Below are 19,324 nucleotides of genomic sequence, written 5' to 3'. Positions count from 1 at the left end.
AACAGGCCTTCTTCCATTGCTGTGGCCATGGTACCCTCCCTTGCTGCCCACAGGCTAGGGAGGAAACAAAGAGCCTGATTGCTTTCACTGACACCTCCACCACATAGCACCTGTGCATCTACCTTATGTAGAAAGAGGACAGACTTAGTTACACAAGAACCATCTCTCGCCCTGCTCTTCGGCAGGCAGGCTCCCCTTGCCCTTAACCGCTTGGGCCCCACACTGCTGGGGCCCCTAGGGTAGATGCCCAGCCCTGACTTGATCACTCTGATCAGCTGTGGCTCTGCATTTTTCTGGGGTGGAGCTCCCTAAGGCAACTGACAGGCCCTCTGCTGTGGCCAGCCACCACAGTCCCCACCCTTACTGCCCCCAGGCTGGGGAGGAAACAAAAAGCCTGAGCCCTTAGGCAAGCCTCCAGCATACCAGCAGCTACCTTGCAGAGGCAGCCAGAATGCTTTCAGCGTGACCCACCACCACCAGGGCCCCCTCCCAAATGGGGTTTGATGCCTTCTGGCTTCCAGTGTACCTACTCAATCCCTACATGACTATTTCATCTGTGGCCCAGAGCTCTACTAAAATCCTTACCCCCACAAGCCTGTGATCTTCCCTTAGGCTCTCACTGCCTAAATGCTCTGCCTAACCCTACCTGAGTTCAGTCAGTGACCCGGGGACCAGCCTGCCCCTTACCATCACGACCAGCACCCGAGGAACCCCACCTCCACAACCTAGCTCCATCAGGACTCATACATGATGTTCAGCCAGCAATCTAGGGACTGAGGAGTTAGAGAACTTCCTACCCCATTCAAATTCTGCTGACATCTGACCACTTCCCTCCGAGCCTGAGGTCCATCTGACACAACCAGCTGATATTGCCATGACCAACACACAGGCCCAAAGGCAGACTCACCCCCCTTTTACACAAAGAAGTAATGAAATCACATTGGAGAACAGGGAAGCTATGAAGCTATTTATATTAATTAGGCTGAGTGATGAAGTTCTGCTCCAAAACCACTCCCATGGAGAGTCACAATTTTTTTTTTTTTTTTTTTTTTGTTGAGACAGAGTCTCGCTTTGTCGCCCAGACTGGAGTGCAGTGGCCGGATCTCAGCTCACTGCAAGCTCCGCCTCCTGGGTTCACGCCATTCTCCTGCCTCAGCCTCCCGAGTAGCTGGGACTACAGACGCCCGCCACCTCGCCCAGCTAGGTTTTTGTATTTTTTAGTAGAGACGGGGTTTCACTGTGTTAGCCAGGATGGTCTCCATCTCCTGACCTTGTGATCCGCCCGTCTCGGCCTCCCAAAGTGCTGGGATTACAGGCTTGAGCCACCGCGCCCGGCCGAGAGTCACAAATTAAGCAGTCCCCGAGGCTCTCAACCACACTGTGGCCCAGAGATAGACTACAGTGTGTGACTCATCTAGGAGTCATGAGCTCTGGAACATGGTTGTGATAAGGCAACAGTTCATATTCCTGTGTATCTAGGACAAGGGGCTTGTGCAGCACCCCACAATCCCCCACAAAAACTTCAGCACATTTCATTAGGAGTTCCTCCTACTCCTAGCCACCTCCACTAGGGCTGGTGCCTGGACTTGACATAGGAGTATTTGAGGGTAAGCCAGAAGTTCCAGCTCTGCCCAGCTGTGTCCCCCTACCCCCACAGAACAGGAAGCACATGTCACAGAGCACTTCGTGCTTCAGCCCATTAGCTGAAACAACAGAGAGCATCTCCCAGTAAACAAAGATTAGTTACATATCCATCTGTTGCACAACCACTAGCTCTGAACCATAAAACCATTGATAAAAGAAAAACTTCAGCTGAATTATATTTTTAAAAGTTTAATTTAGCAATGAACAATTCATGAATTGGGCAGTCCCTAGAATCAGGCAGATTCACAAAGACTCCAGTGCAGCCACATGGTGGAAGATTTATAGACAAAAAAAAGGGAAATGACATACGGAAATTGGAAGTGAGGTACAGAACAGCTGGATTGGTTACAGCTCCACATATGCCTTCTTTGAACATAGTTTGAACACTCAGCAGTGTATAAATGGTTAAAGTATGGCCACTGGGACTGGCTAAAACTTAGCTATTGTTACAAATGCATACTACTAAGTTAGGTTTTCAATTTTGTCTGCCTATTAAGCTAGGTTACAGTTCATCCACAAGGACTCAAATATGGAAGTATGGAGTCCCTCTCAGGCCATATTTAGTTTGCTTTAACACCATATACCAGCATGTAGGTTGAACTACACAGCCCAATATGAAACCTGCTGACAGAAGTATGTAGCAATATGGACGTAAAGCCAAAAGACCCTCTCCAACATACTTTATAGTCACACCCTCTGTCAAGGAGGAGAAAGGGAAAGAAGAAAAAAAAACCAATAATATACAGATTGAAAGGGGGGGAATTTTACCTATAGGAAAATAATTACAAAAATTAGAAATGCCAGTTATCTCCAAAGGAGAAAGAACCCACACAAGAATTCTGGCACCATGAAAAATGTGAATGCTGTGACACCACCAGAAGATCACACTAGTTCTCCAATAATGGCCCCCAACTAAAATGGAAACTCAGAAATGTCGGCTAAAGAATTCAACCCATGGATTCCAAGAAAACTCAAAGATGTTCAAGATGAGATTGAAAATCAACAAAAAGAAACTACTAACACGATCCAGGAAAAGAAGGAAGAGATAAGCACCTTCAAAAGAAATCAATCAGAGCTTCTGCAACTGAAAACCTTACTTAAAGAATATCAAAATACAATTGAAAAATTTATCAATAGACTAGACTAGACCAAGCAGAAGAAAGAATTTCAAAGCTTGAAGACTGGCCCTTTGAGCTAACCCAGTGGTGTGGGGGTGGGGGAAAATAAATAAATAATTTTTAAAAATGAACAAACTAGGATATTTTGTCTCATACTTACAGTGGACGACCTTGATTTTCCACTTCTTTTCAGGGATGAGTCATATGGTGATAGAAAATGCCCTCGACCTGGAGGAGCAGTTTGCTCATCTGGACCTGAACGCCTCTGATAAACAGAGTGGAGGAGGAAGTACAGCAAGCCAAGAGTGCTATATACCTCCTCACTTAAGGAACAAGGAAGCATCTAAAGGATTCTATGATAAAGACAGTTCAGGTTGGAGTTGTAGCAAAGATAAGGATGCATATAGCAGTTTGGGGTCCCGAGATGCAAGAGGAAAGCCTGGTTATTTCAGTGATTATGGAAGTGGATCAAGGGGAAGATTTGATGATCCTGGATGGAGTGACTATGATGGTATTGGCAGTCATGGTGACAGAACTGGCTTTGGAAAATTTGAACGGAGTGGACACAGTCATTGGTGTGACAAGTCAGATAAAGATTATTGGTCAAAACCGCTTCCACCAAGTGAATGCTTGGAGTAGGTACTCTTTTCTGGAGGAAACACTGGGATTAACTTTGAGAAATGTGATGACATACCAATAGAGGCAACCAGCAGTAACTGTCTTCCACATATTGAAAATTTCAGCAATGTTGACATGGGAGAAATTATCGTGGGGAACATTGAGCTTGTTACCTGCGTCTGTATAAGAGACCACTTGAGCAGGCTTAGTGTGAGCAACAAGGCTGTTTATTCACTTGGGTGCAAATGGGCTAAATCTGAGAAAGGAATCAGCAAAGGGTGGTGGGATTATCATTGGTTCTTACAGGTTTGGGATAGGCGGTTGAGTCAGGAGCACATTTTTGCGGGCAGCAGATAGATGTTACAAAGTACATTCACAAGGGCGGGGGGAATGTTACAAAGTACATTCACAAGGGTGGGGCTGGTGTATTGTCACAAGGGCAGGGGAGAAATGTTACAAAGTACATTCACAAGGACGGGCAATATCACAAAGTACATTATCACAAGGGCGGGGGAATGTCACAATGGCTTGACCATGGTGCGGCCAGCTCAGAGGACCTTATATTCCTGTCTTTTTATGTTAATAATGAAGAAATAAAATAAGAAAGTAATGAAAACTTCGGGTGAAAATTTTGGGGGCAGTATGGACGGGTGATGGGCAACATTTCTTAGAGCTGCTTCAAGTGGGATTGGGGCAGTGTGGGAACCCAAAGTGGGAGAGATTAGACTGAAGTAAGATTTTGGGGGAAGGGGTGATATTGTGGGGTTGTTAAAAGCAGCATTTGTCACACAGAGTGATTAGTGATAGCCTGGATGCAGTTTTGTAGGAATTGAGAGATTAATCGGAAGACATAAGGCCCAATAAGAGAAGGAGGAAGATAGGTATTACAGGACTAACGATTGGAAGAAGCCAGGATACCCAGTTAGAGAGTGACCAGGTGGGTCCAGCATAATTAGTTGCCTGATTAGTGAGTTTTTGAGCTCTTTGAGTTTTTTGATGTTACCATATACCAGGCCAGATTGATTTAAGTGAAAACAACACTCTTCATTAATAAATATACCAAGTCCTCCTTTTCCAGCAGTGAGTAAATTGAGGCCTTGGCGGTTCTGGAGGACAACTGCAGCTAAAGAGTCAACCTGGGCTTAGATGACAGATAAAGTTTGTGATATATCTGTAACGCTAGCAGAGAAGTCATTAAAGAGGCTGTGGAATGTTATGACAGAGGTTGAGATGCCTGCTATTCCAGTTCAAAGTGCAATAGTGGAGGCAGAAAGTCCAAGACCCATAAGTAAAGGGATTAGTGGGAAGACTGTTTTTTGTCATGTTGATGTCATGAGGGGGACAGGCAGTTGTTCGTTCCCATCTACAAACTGGATTTTGGGGGTAAGGAAGACTAGGGAACATGTGCCCATCTAGCTGGCAGGTAGGCACATGTAGGTGGAAGAGCCACATAAAAAGAAGAGACCAGCTCGGTCGGGGAGACCCTACCCAAGTGGCGCTAGAGGAATTAAAGACACACACAGAAATATAGAGGTGTGAAGTGGGGAATCAGGGGTCTCACAGCCTTCAGAGCTGAGAGCCCTGAACAGAGATTTACCCACATATTTATTAACAGCAAACCAGTCATTAGCATTGTTTCTATAGATATTAAATTAACTAAAAGTATCCCTTATGGGAAATGAAGTGATGGGCCGAATTAATTGCAGGGGGAACACGCCCTTAAGACACAGATCGCTCAGGCTTTTGTTTGTGGCTTAAGAATGTCTTTAAGTGGTTTTCCGCCCTGGGCGGGCCAGGTGTTCCTTGCCCTCATTCCAATAAACCCACAACCTTCCAGCTTGGGCGTTATGGCCATTATGGACATGTTACATTGCTGCAGAGATTTTGTTTATGGCCAGATTTTGCGGGGCTTGCTCCCAACAACCTTGTGTTAGGCAGAACTGGAAATGTAAAGTGAAAAGGTGAGATGGTGTACTGAGAGGAGTCCTGCACCCCAAATCCTAGAGATCCAGCAAGGACAGCAGCTGTTAGAGGTTGTAATGGGGATTGATGGTGCAATTGTGTAGAGTGAGAGGTTTGGTTTGCATGGTATATGAGAAAGCGCATAGTGTCTACGAGTAACCTTTCACTGCTATTGATGGGGCTGGGTAAAAGCAAGCAAGAGGAGGGGTCAGGAGGAGAGTCAGATGAGCAGGGAGAGGGTAGCCAAGGATGGAGTGAGATGCAGGGTAGGTGTCTTCCTAAACAATAGTGACTGCCAATGTTTTTTTAGTTTGTCAATAATGATAGGGGGCTTATCAGTAATGTGAAGTTGGAATGCTCCCATCTGTTTGGTAATGTGTGTGGCTGGGTTCTGGAGATAAGGACTAAAGGAACATTTGGAAGGTGGAAGGTTGCCTAAAGGGATTCCAGTAGGCTGTTGTCAGGAGATGCATAAAGGAGCAGCAACAGGGATAGTTGTCTGTGTGATTAGGGGTCCAAATATTGGCGGGGGGAGGGGGGTGGAATTGACATAAGGAGAAAGGTGCTGCAAGTAGATGCGGAGAAGTGTGGCAACTTGTTGGTGCGAAATGTCTAGGGAGTTCTCACCAAATCTGTCTAGAAAGTAAAGAAGTTCCTCAGGCGGGTAAAGATGAGGGCTATTAAAGGAGGTTCGGAGGTGCAGGGAGACAGGAGAGGTAGCCCAGTCGGCCTGTAGAGCCGGGATGGCTGTGTAAGAGCAGGAAGAAAGGGAAACACATAGCCAACAATTCTTTGCTAGAGAAGGATTGGAGGCAGTGAGGAGAGAGTGGGTGAGATTGATAGTATGCTGGGGGTACCTAGGAAGAGGTAAGAGTGACTGGAGAATGAGGGCAAGGATTAGTGAATAGAAAAGTAAAAAAAAAAAAAAAAAAAAAGGACTTCATCAGGATAGAAGAATTGTGTACCTTGCCACTGAAGATCTTCTATCCACTCCCAGAGCGAGTTAAGGGTGGCGGTTTGAGGTAAAACCAGGAGATATCAGTTATGATGGTTTGGAGGAAAAGTGTAAACCGGCAGTGTAAACAAGGGCAGGGCATTTATGAGTAGTTGAGAATGGTGAATAGGAAGTATGACTAGACTGAAGATAGTAGGGATGACAAGTTTTTGGGGCACAGTCCAAGTAGTGGGGGTGACTGCATAAAGCTCTGTTACAAAAAGTAGGGTAAGGATGAATAGACCTAATAGAATGAAGGAATGTATTAGGCTCATAAGGGTTATTACTGTTCTTCAGAAATGCGAGTGAGTTTAAGGGAAGTAGGGGAGAGTACCTGCGATTTCCAGGAGGAAGAGGAGAGATCAGGCTGGCGGACACAGCTTTATTCTGGAACGGTGAATCCAATAGGGAAGGTCCTGCAGGCGGACAGCAGTTGGGGTACTATAGATGACTAAATAGGGTTCAGCCCATTGAGGTTGTAGAGTTTGAGGGGTTAGATTCTTAACAAGAACTGATTGTCCAGCTAGGGTGTCTTCATATGGCTGGGAATCTGGAGTAGGGAAGAAAAGATTAGCAGCCTGGTGAATTTCCTGTCTGGCCTGCTGGAGGACCAGAAGATAGTCCTCCTTGAGAGCTGGTGTCTGGCATGAGGTTGGGGTCCAGCAAGAAGGTACGTCCATGTAAATTTTCAAATGGACTATACCCTGTAACTTCTCAAGGATAGGCTCTAATTCTAAGGAGGGCAAATGGTAAAAGTGCTGTCCAGTCTTTTTTAAGTTGGAGGCTGAGCTTGGTGAGGTGTGTTTTTAAAAGACCATTAGTTCTTTCTACCTTTCCCAAAGATTAAGGATGGTAGGGGGTATGAAGTTTCCACTGGATGCCAAGGGCCTGGGAGACTGCTTGAGTGACCTGACTAATGAAGGCCAGCCGGTCCTTATCAGACTGTATAGAGGTCAGAAGGCCAAACAGAGGAATTATGTCTGACAGAAGGGAAGAAATGACTGTGGTGGCCTTCTCAGACCCTGTGGGAAAGGCCTCTACCCATCCAGTGAATGTATCTACCCAGATCAAAAGATATCTTAGTTTTTTGACTCAGGGCATATGGGTAAAGTCAATCTGCCAGTCTTGGGTGGCGGCAAATCCTCTAGCTTGATGTGTAGGAAACAGAGGGGGCCTGAGATATCCCTGAGGGGTGGTAGAGTAGCAGATGAAACACTGAGAAGTAATTTCCTTGAGGATGGATTTCCATGATGGAAAAGAAATGAGAGGTTCTAAGAGATGGGCCATTGGCTTGTAACCCACATGAAAGAGGTTATGAAAGGATGATAAGATAGAATGAGCCTGTGAGGCAGGAAGGAGGAATTTTCCTTGATCCAAGGACCACTTGCCTTGAGTAGGAAGGGATTGATAGGTAAGAGTTCCAATGGGAGAATAGGTGGGAGTGATAGATGAGAAGGAAGAAAACTGGCCGTGAGGGACAGATATGCGAATACTAGCTGCTTCTTTTGCTGTATTATCAGCATAAGTGTTGCCTCAAGCAATGGGATCTGGTGACCTCTGATGCCCTTTGCAGCGAATGACTTCAGCTTCCTTGGGCAGTAGAGCAGTCTTAAGGACGATTTTTATTAAGGTGCGTTGATGATGGAGGACCCTTGTGTAGTGAGAAAACCTCTTTCTGCCCGTATAACAGCATGGTGATATAGGATGTGGAAGGCATACTTGGAATCAGTGTAGATATTGACACGTAGTCCCTTTGCAAGGGTAAGGGCCCAGTTTAAAGCAATGAGTTCAGCTTGTTGAGAGGTAGTGGAAAGGGGCAGGGCAGTAGCTTCAATGACAGATGTGGAAGACACTACAGCATAGCCTGCCCTTGCTGGTGACTGATGATTGGGCCTTGAAGAACTACCATCATAAACCAAGTGTGGTCTGGATTAGGAACAGGAAAGAGGGAAATATGGGGAAATGGGGAGGATGCCATATGGATTAGAGAGATACAGTCATGAAGTTCAGGTTTGGTGCTAGGTATAAGGTGAGAGGATGGGTTGAAGTTTGTGCCAGGACACAGATTTTGTGGGAGTTTCAATGAATAGTTAGTACAGTTGGAGGAGTTAGGAGGCAGAAAGTATATGCGCCAAGCGTGATTAGGAAAATAGATGTTGAAACTTATGAGAGCTATAGTGAGTAAGTGGGGCATGGGTTGTGATCTTGAGGGCCTCTAGAAGTATTGAAGCGGCAGCTGCTGCCGCATGTAGACATGAGGGCCAGCCTAGAACTGTGAGGTTAAGTTGTTTGGATAGGAAGGCTACAGGTCGTGGGCCTGGTTCCTGTGTAAAAACTCTTGACCGCACAGCCTTGTATTTCAGCTATATGTAAGAAGAAGGATTTGGGACGAGTTAGGGAGTGCTAATGTGGGGACTGTTTCTAGGGCTGTCTTTAAGGAACAAAAAGAAGAGTGGGGAAAGGACTTAGGGTCTATGGGGTCAGTCAGGTTTCCCTTTGTGAGTTTATATAGTGGTTTAGTTGGATTGCAAAACCTGGTATCCAAAGGCGAAAGTATCCAACCACGCCTAGGAAGGAAAGGAGTTATTGCTTTGTAGAAGTGGTTGGGGTTTTGGAGATTAGCCATACACAGTTAGCAGGGAGAGCATGTGGGTTTTGATGAAGGACTCTGCCAAGATAGGTAATGGATGGGGAAGAAATTTGGGCTTTAGAGGGGGATATATGATACTGTTTTGAGAATATATGTCGAAGGAGCAGGAGGGTATCCTGTTGGGAAGATTCATAAGAGGGGATGCAGAGGAGAAGGTTGTCCATATATTGAATAAGGTGAGAAACAGATGAACGGAAAGAAAGTAGATCATGAGAAAGAGTTTGACTAAAGTAATGGGGGCTGTCTCTGAAGCCTTGTGTCAGTACAGTCCAGGTGAGTTGCTGAGACTGGTGGGTGTCAGGGTCAGTCCATGTGAAAGCAAAAAGAGGTTGGGATGAGGGGTGCAAAAATAGTGAGGAAAGTATCTTTGAGGTCAAGGATGGAATAATGAGTTGTGAAGGGAGGTATTGAGGATAGAAGAGTATATGGGTTTGGCACCACAGGATGGATAGGTAAGACAATTTGGTTAATAAGGCAAAGATCCTGAACCAAGCTGTAAGATTTGTCCGCTTTCTGGACTAGTAGGATAAGGGAGTTGTAAGGAGAATTTGTAGGCTTTAAAAAGCCATGCTGTAACAGGTGAGTGATAACAGGCTTTAGTCCTCTTAAAGCCTGTTGTGGGATGGGGTACTGGTGTTGAGTGGGGTAAGAGTGATTAGGTTTTAATGGGATGGTAAGGGGTGCCTGATTAGTCACCAAGGAGGGAGTAGAGGTATCCCATACTTGTGGATTAAGGTAGGGAGACATGAGAGGAGAATTCAAAGGAGGCCTTGAATCAGGTAAAAGGACAGCAATGAGGTGTGGTTGTAGTCCAGGAATAGTCAGGGAAGCAGATAATTTAATGAAAATGTCTTGGCCTAGTAAGGGAACTGGGCAGGTGGGGATAACTAAAAAAGAGTGCATAAAAGAATGTTGTCCAAGTTGGCACCAGAGTTGGGGAGTTTTAAGGGGTCTAGAAGCCTGGCCGTCAATACCCACAACAGTTACGGGGGCAAGGGAAACAGGCCCTTGAAAAGAAGGTAATGTGGAGGGGGTAGCCCCTGTATCGATTAAACAGGATATGGACTTACCCTCCACTGTAAGAGTTACCCAAAGCTCGGCATCCATGATGGTCCAAGGGCTTCCAAGGCAATCAGGCAGCATCAATTTTCAGCTGCTAAGCCAAGGAGATCTGGGAAGGAGTCAGGCAAGGAACGCTGGGTTTGAACTCCAAGAGCTTTAAGAGTGGCAGCGATGTGAGTTAGAGAGTCTGACTTCCAGTGGGGGCCCACACAGGGGTTTCAGCGTGTTAGGAGCCCCGGGGAGCTGCGGCTTAGATGTTCTGAAGGTTTTGTATGCTGGAGAAGTGGTTGTGGGTTGTCTTACAGTGGAGGCAAGCAGCTATAACTCAGAGATACGTTGCCACTTTGCAGCTGCTATTCTGTTATTGAACACCTTGAAGGTGAGGTTGATTAAATCCTATTGTGGGATTTGAGGGCCAGAATCCAACTTTTGGAGTTTTTTTCTAATGTCAGGATTGCATTGGGTCATAAAATGCATATTAAGGATAAGGCGGCCTTCTGGACCCTCTGGGTCTAGAGCTGTAAAGCATCTAAGGGTAGCTGCTAAGCGGGCCATGAACTAGGCTGGGTTTTCATTTTTACCTTGGGTAGTTTCCTTTAGCTTGTCATAATTAACAGCTTTGTATGCTGCCTTTTTGTGCCCCTAGACTAGGCAGGAGACCATGTAATCTCACCTAGCTATACCTGGGGAGTCTGTGTAGTATTGCCAACAGGGATCCTCTCGGTGAACTGCCCTGGTGCGCTCTTGGAGGCCTGGCTCATGAAGCTGGCAGGTGTCTGCATAGGACGGGGCTAGAGAATAAACTCTTTCTCATTTATCTGGGTAGAGGGTAGAGGTCAGGATGACATTTATCTCACTCCAGGTTAAATTGAAGGACTGAGTTAGATATTGGAATTCCTGTATATATTTATTGGGGTCTGATGAGAAAGAGCCTAAATGCTGTCTGATTTGGGAAAGGTCTGATAGAGAAAAAGGCACATGAACCCTGACTATGCCTTCAGCTCCAGCCACCTCTCTAAGAGGAAATTGTTGGGCAGGTGGAGGAGAGCTAGTCATGGAATGAAACTGTAAGCCTGACCGGGTGTGAGGAGGGAAGGTAATAGAAGGGTTATAGGGTGGGGGAGTGGAGGCTGTAGAAGAATTGGGACCTGATTCAGCCTGGCGAGGAGTGGCCAGGGGAGGAGAAGAGAGGTAAGAGGGGTCAGTGGAAAAGGAGGATTCAGAGGACTCTGAGTTTGGGGTGGAGACCAGAGGAGCGGATGGGAGAGAAAGAAGGAAAATCTGGGACAAGTTGCATTGGGAGCAGAGACTAGGGAGGGAATGAAGTGTAAAAAAATGCCTGGACATAAGGCACCTTGGACCATTTGCCCATTTTTTGACAAAAATTATCTAGGTCTTATAGGATAGACAAATCGAAAGTACCATTCTCTGGCCACTTGGAACTATTGTTGAGTTCGTACTGGGGCCAAGCAGTATTACAGAAAAAATAAGATGTTTAGGTTTTAGGTCAGGTGTTAGTCGAACGGGTTTTAGGTTTTTAAGAACACAGGCTAAGGGGGAAGAGGGAGGAATGGATGGCAGAAAGTTACCCATAGTGGAGAAGGTAAGTTTAAAAAGGAAGGTAGAGACATGGAGAAATGGAGGTGGCAGCTACAGACTTCCAGTAGGCGTCCCTGACTGAGTCCTGGGCTGTAATGTGGGTGAGCAGCCAAAGCAGGCATCCCCACAATTGACCTGCCACCAAGGGAATGTGAGTGAATGATCAAGGCAGGTGTCCCCATGGTGATCAGACACCAAGGGAAGACTGTCTTCCCAAGTCCATGACCAACATTGGAATTTTTGAATGCACGGATAAAGTGTATCTCCTTTTTGTCTCTACCAGGAAGGGAGAGGAACTGAAATTGAAAGGAAAGAGATTGAAGGGAGGTGAGAGAGGTTAGGTAGAGAGCGAAAAAACCGCTCACCCAAGTGTGAAGAACTGCTTACCGATTTGGAATTGGTGAGATGGTTCTTGGGCTGGCTGGTCTGATGACCCGAGGTCATAGGTGGATCTCCTCACAGAGGGAGCGTGAGTACAGGGGACCAGTCTCTCGAAGGAGTTCCCCTGTCCCGGGTCTTTGGCACCAAATATTATGCATGTCCGTATAAGAGACCACCTGAGTAGGCTTAGTGTGAGCAACAAGGCTGTTTATTCACTTGGGTGCAAGTGGGCTGAGTCCGAGAAAGGAGTCAGCAAAGGGTGGTGGGATTATCATTTATTCTTATAAGTTTGGGATAGGCGGTGGAGTCAGAAGCAATTTTTTGCAGGCAGGGGATGGATGTTACAAATACATTCACAAGGGCAGGGAGGAATGTTACAAAGTATATTCACAAGGGCGGGGAGCATGTATTGTCACAAGGGTGGGGAGGAATGTTAGAAACTACCTTCACAAGGATGGGGAATATCACAAAGCATATTATCACAAGGGTGGGGGAATGTCACAATGGCTTGACCACGGTGCGGCCAGCTCAGAGGACCTTACAGAGCTTACTCACTATACTCATCCTACTCCACTGCAAAAACATGCCATTCCTATTATTAGGGGAAAAAGAGACTTAATGGCTTGTGCCCAAGCAGGGTCTGGGAAAACCGCAGCATTTCTTTTACCCGTACTGAGTCAGATATATATAGATGGTCCAGGAAAAGCTTTGAAGGCTGTGAAGGAAAATGGAAGGTATGGGTACCATGAACAATACCCAATCTCCTGGGTTTTAGCCCCAACAAGAGAATTGGCTGTACAGATATGAGGAAGCCAGAAAATTTTCATACCAGTGTAGAGTTCATCCTTGTGTAGTTTATGGTGATGCTGATATTGGTCAACAAATTCAGGTCTTGGAACATGGATGCCACTTGTTAGTAGCCATGCCAGGACATCTAGTGGATTTGATGGAAAGAGGAAAGATTGGATTAGACTTCTGCAAATACTTAGTGTTGGATGAAGTTGATAGGATGTTGGATACGGGATCTGGACCTCAGATACATTGTATACTTGAACAAGATACTATGCCACCAAAGGGCATTCATCACATCATGATGTTTAGTGCCACTTTTCCTAAGGAAATACGATGCTTGCTCGTGACTTTTTGGATGAATATATATTTTTGGCTGTAGGCAGAGTAGGCTCTACCTCTGAAGTAGTTTGGGTGGAAGTAGTTTGGGTGGAAGAGCCAGATATACGGTCATTTCTGCTTGATCTCTTAAATGCACCAGGGAAGGATTCACTGACTTTAGAGTTTGTGGAGACAAAAAAGGGAGCAGATTCTCTGGAGAATTTCTTATACCATGAAATATATCCTTGTACTAGTATTCATGGAGACCAATCACAGAGAGATCAAGACGGAGGCCCTTCACCAGTTTTCCTTGGGGAAAAGTCCAATTCTAGTGGCTACAGCTGTGGCAGCATGAAGACTAGACATTTCAAATGTGAAACATGCTTCAATTTTGATTTGTCAAGTGATATTGAAGAATATGTGCCTTGTATTGGCTGTACAGGATGTGTGGGAAACTAGGGCCTTGCCATCTCATTCTTTAATGAAAGAAATATGAATATTACAAAGGATTTGCTGGATATTCTTGTAGAATTTAAACAAGAAGTGCCTGCTTGATTGGAAAACATAGCTGATAAACACCACAAGGGTGGTATTCGTGCATGATCTAAAAGATTCAGTGGAGCATTTGGTGCCAGAGACTATTGACAACGTAGTGGTTCCGGCAGTTCTGGCTTTAGTAGTAGTCATACAAGCAGCAGCTGCAGTGGTGGAGGTGGTCATGACATCAGCAGCAGATGTGGTAGAGGTGGCTATGGAGGCTTCTACAACAGTGATGGATGTGTAGGAAATTATAACTGTTGTTATAAGAGTTACTAAGAGCCAGGCATGGTGGCTCACGCCTGTAATCCCAGCACTTTCGGAGGCCGAGGTGGGCGGATCACGAGGTCAGGAGTTCGAGACCAGTCTGGCCAAAATAGTGAAACCCCGTCTCTACTAAAAATACACAAAAAATTAGTCCGGCGTGGTGGTGTGTGCCTGTAATCCCAGCTACTCAGGAGTCTGAGGAGGAGAATCGTGTGAACCCAGGAGGCAGAGGTTGCAGTGAGCCGAGATCGTGCCACTGCACTCCAGCCTGGGTGACAGAAGAAGACTCCGTCTCGGAAAAAAAAGAGTTATTAAGAAATTATTTTAGGCAGATAGGAAAAGGGGTCCTTGGGAAGTTTTTGTTTCTTTTAGAGCAACTCCAGAAATTCGTGAGATGGTTTCTTATCTAGCAGGAAAGCCCTGGCTCTTAAAGCCGGGCCAGCAAGCTTTGATATGCAAATACCAGCCATCAGAAACTTGGCCCACCCAAACATGGCAATTCCTGCAGTCTTATTCTTGCCCTGGCCTCCACATGTGCCTGGCGACGCGGCCACCCCCACATATCCACACATGTGTAAAACATCCTGGTGCCCTGTATTTGCATATTAAAAGGCTAGGGTGGAAGGGCCAGTTTTTTTCTCCTGCTACTTGAATGACATGCTTGGTCAAACCAATCCCCTGAGCCCTATCCAAATCAGACACCACCTCCTCCAGCCTCCTCATATAAGCAGCCACTTTTCTGTCACACTTGGGGTTTTTCTCTTTGTTCCAATCCCCCTGCCTTCTGTCTCTGTACGGGGGAGCTGTTTTCTTCTTCCTTCCTTCTTTCTTGCCTATTATACTCTCCACTCTTTAAAACCACTCCACATGGGTCTGTGTCATTTTATCTAAATTGACACAAGATTAAGGACCCTGGTGTTCCTCCAGTTATCGGAGCCATATCATTTTGATCCATTGGCCGGGAAACTGAGGTACAGCCTTTGTTGGAGCGGTAAGTATGAGAGCAAGCTTAAAATCTGTTCCATCATTCACAAGGTGCTCTTGGCCTCTATATTAAAATAAAATCAAATAGATCAACCCAAACTACTTTCTGTGTGATATTCTCAGATGTAGAGCCTACTCTGCCTGCAGCCAAAAAGATATACTCATCTAAAAAGTCATGAGTAAGCATCTGTATTTCCTTAGGAACAGGCATGCATCAGCCTAGTACATACACTTAGCATTGGCTGCCCTACTACAGACTCAGATGTGAGGCTTGCTGGTGAGAACATGGAGAACCCCCCTATTACCCATGAGTACTGGGAATGTTGGCCATGTTTTGAATTAGTTTCTTTTCACGGGGAGACCTCGCCATTGAGTAAGGCTGGGAAAAGTTCTGAGGTAACTGAGAATTTCTGGCCAGGGGACATCCTGGCATGATTCACAGGCCTCTGGACCAGACCCAGCCTCCAATAGCCTGTTCCGGGTGTTGGCAGAGAACCCTCAACTATTCTGTTGCAAAACTCTTCTTCCTTCTCTATCCGTGGCGTCTTACTCTTTCTCTGATTTAAATGTGCAGGTATTTTTACAGCCTAGGAAAGAAATCCTGTTAGGCAAGATCAGGAAAATGCCTCTAGGAACACTTTTCCCCATTCCTCTGCAGTGAAGTTACTCGCTACCGCATCTCTGGCAAGCACATAGTATTTCTAAGCTAACAACGCCACCTAGTGGAAATAGGAATCCTCTAGATGAGACACATTTTTTTCCTTTTTCTTTTATAGGAACTGCAGCTTCTTTTTACACCGTTAAAAATCAGGCTCTATGCTTCTGGAAATGGGAAGTTTCTGCCTTTAGCATTTAGGAGTAAGATGCCTAGGGACCGGGCGCGGTGGCTCACGCCTGTAATCCCAGCACTTTGGGAGGATGAGGCAGGCAGATCACGAGGTCAGGAGATCCAGACCATCCTGGCTAACACGGTGAAACCCCGTCTCTATTAAAAATACAAAAAACTTAGCTGGGCACGGTGGAGGGCGCCTGTAGACCCAGCTACTTGGGAGGCTGAGGCAGGAGAATGGTGTGAACCCGGGAGGTGGTGCTTGCCGTGAGCCAAGAACACGCCACTGCACTCCAGCCCAGGCAACAGAGCAAGACTCTGTCTCAAAAAAAAAAAAAAAAAAAAAAAAAAGTCTTCCGCAGCCAGATTTTATTCCCACTATTGTCCCATCAGTAGAAAAATGGCCATTCGGTTCCTACGTTCTTTTAAGGCACCTACTATGTCTCTGATTAAAACAGTACTTAATTAGTAAGGTAATTTTAAATTCAGAAGTTAACCGGAACCATTTTTTTTAAGGGTAAGTGCTTTAGCATGGGCTGTAATAGCAGGCAATCTAGCACATTGCCTCCACTAAAGGAGCCTTGCCCAGAAGTGACACAGTCTCTCCGGAGATCCATTTTTCAGAGAGCCAGGCAAATCACACAGGTTCTAGAAAGTCAAAGGGAAATCACACAAGGTGGATAAACTAAGGCTGCATGGGTAAGCGTGGTTAGCCCCATCACTTAGCTCATCCGGTTCCATGGCTTGGAGGACCATGCCTACAACCATGGGGGGCATATTTAACATGGTGTCAGGATCCAGAAACCAGGGAGGGGAGACATTTGGAGGATACTCCCTGTCTTCTCCACTCTGGCTCATACAGAAAGGAGACTAAGAGGATGCTTCTATTCTTGCTTCTTTTCCTAAATGGGTGTTAGAAACAAAATGCTTGTTTCTCAGTGCCTCAAGGAAAAATCAGGATTCAGACAAAAAGTTTTCTCAGCAAGGCAATTTTACTTTCTGCAGAAAGGGTGTTGCTCATCACCAATCTTGTCACAAGAGCACAATGAACAAAGAAAGGCAGGAATATTTATCCCTTATGCATTGGGTCGTTACTGCTGCATCCTATTTCCATTGATTGGAGCTGGACCTCACAGTCTAAGCTAAACTCGATTGGCTAACAACTTAAAACTTTCCTAAATAAGTAAAGGAAATGGAGAACAAAAGGAAAAGAGGAAGTTGCTTGAGAAAGGATTTAGAAAAGTAGTAACATTTCCAAATAAGGAAGGGGCATAGGCTGCGAGCTGGGATATGCCTGAGCATGTCCAGAACAAATATCTTTGTTAAAGTACAAGGACTTAGAATGTGCTTATTCCCTTATATCGAACAGTTACATAGGATAAAGCTTAACAAAGAGTTATTAGCACAAAGGCAAGGAGGCTTGGAGGAAGTTAGTCTTTAAAGAAAATGATTATTTTTGCTGGGTGTGGTGGCTCATGCCAGCACTTTGGGAGGCCCAGGCGGGTGGATCACGAGGTCAGGAGTTCAAGACCAGCCTGGCCAAGATGGTGAAACCCCATCTCTACTAAAAATACAAAAATTACCTGGGTGCAGTGCCAGGTGCCTGTAATCCCATTTACTTGGGAGGCTGAGGCAGGAGAATTGCTTGAACCTGGGTGACAGAGGTGGAAGTGAGCTGAGATCAAACCACTGCACTCCAGCCTGGGTGATAGAGTGAGACTCCATCGAAAGAAAAAAGAAAGAAAGAAAGAAAGAAAGAAAGAAAGAAAGAAAGAAAGAAAGAAAGAAAGAAAGAAAGAAAGAAAGAAAGAAAGAAAGAAAGAAAGAAGAGAGAGAGAGAGAGAGAGAGAGAGAGAGAGAGAGAGAGAGAGAGAGAGAGAGAGAGAGGGAGGGAGGGAGGGAGGTAAAGAAAGAAAGAAAGAAAGAAAGAAAGAAAGAAAGAAAGAAAGAAAGAAAGAGAAAGAAAGAAAGAAAATGATTATTTTTAACATTTATTATTTATTCTTGAATAAGAAGGGAAACTTTGAAGAGGAACTTTTTACTTTTCCACAATGGGTAATAAATTATCTTCAGCTTACACCCCTCTGGAGTGCACTCTGAAACACTGGAAATTCCTTAACCTCAGAACTTTATTTTTTTTTCTTTTTTTTTTTTTTTTTTTTTTTGAGACGGAGTCTCGCTCTGTAGCCCAGGCTGGAGTGCAGTGGCCGGATCTCAGCTCACTGCAAGCTCCGCCTCCCGGGTTCACGCCATTCTCCGGCCTCAGCCTCCCGAGTAGCTGGGACTACAGGCGCCTGCCACCTCGCCCGGCTAGTTTTTTGTATTTCTTAGTAGAGACGGGGTTTCACCGTGTTAGCCAGGATGGTCTCGATCTCCTGACCTCGTGATCCGCCCGTCTCGGCCTCCCAAAGTGCTGGGATTACAGGCTTGAGCCACCGCGCCCGGCCAACCTCAGAACTTTAAAGAAAAAGCTCTTTTTTTTTTCTTTTTTGCACAAGGGCATGGCATTTCTACTAAATCTTTTCAAGCACTGTAAAATCAACCCAGCTCTTTTAGTAATCATATCAGGCAGGCCCAGGGAAAATAATTCCCCCAAATTAGAGAAGCAAGTTCCAGGGGAACCATCTGAGGATTCCCTTATTTAGGGCCCCTTCAAGTTCCCTTCTTATTGCAGAATCCTAGGCAAGTAAAGGGAGACTTAGGCTGATTTTCTGACAACCCTGATAGGTATATAGAAGTTTTCTAAAATTTAACTCTGGTATTTGACCTCTCATGGAGGAATGTTACACTGCTCCTAAGCCAAACCCTAACTGCAGCTAAAACAGGCAGCTCTGCAAGCAGAAAATAATTTTGGAGATGAGCAATGTGTCTCCTATAGTAGGCCAAAAGGGAAAAGAGAAAATAGGGAGGGCAAAAAAAATAAGGGAAACACCATTCCCAATAGGAAGAGAGGTAATACCTCTTAACAACCCTAATTGGAACTCCTTTCTATGGTGTTTTTCCTTCTTTTATGGTTTAAAATGACTTTTTTCTCTTTTATAATGTTCTTCCAACCTAGACAAAGTTAATTTTCCAAACCTTAAAATGCTTGGCTTAGAGTTGAACAAGGGGAAAGGGAGCCCAGAAGCCTGACATGCTGGCAAAAGGTAAAAATTTCTTACCAGTTGGGCTTTTGGCTACTCTCTCCCTGTGCAAACCAGTAAAAGGGATAAAAGAATCATTGTTTCTATTCTCTGTAAATTTATAATCAATGGAAAAGGATTTGTAAAGTTGGTCCTAAGCTGTAGACAATCTGGTGTGCTTTGAAGGTCTTTCTGTATGGTTTTGTCAAAAAAAAAAAAAAAGGGTATCTTAGGTTACGATGCAGGACCAGGACCCCATAAGCCTGCTGTTTGAGCCAGCCCAACAAAACGGTCAGTAACAAACTTGGTTACAGGTCTCCATCTTATTTCATGTCCTTGGGAACATGACCTGCAACCACGTGGCAATGCTTTCTTTCAGTCTCCGCCATTTTACAATGGTGGCCGTTTTCTTGTGCTAAGTCAGTTCCACAAAATCAGATAAGCCAG

At 45.2% G+C, this 19,324-nt stretch overlaps 1 pseudogene; it reads left to right on the top strand.

The window, feature by feature from the left end:
- Positions 1 to 2,669: 2,669 nt before the first annotated feature.
- Positions 2,670 to 14,279, top strand: LOC105496950 (ATP-dependent RNA helicase DDX3Y-like; annotated as a pseudogene).
- The last annotated feature ends 5,045 nt before the right edge of the window (positions 14,280 to 19,324 follow it).

Source organism: Macaca nemestrina, chromosome X (assembly GCF_043159975.1).
Source record: "Macaca nemestrina isolate mMacNem1 chromosome X, mMacNem.hap1, whole genome shotgun sequence".
Lineage (NCBI taxonomy): Eukaryota > Metazoa > Chordata > Mammalia > Primates > Cercopithecidae > Macaca > Macaca nemestrina.
Note: the sequence above shows the minus strand (reverse complement) of the source record. Positions and strands in the feature narration are given on the sequence as shown.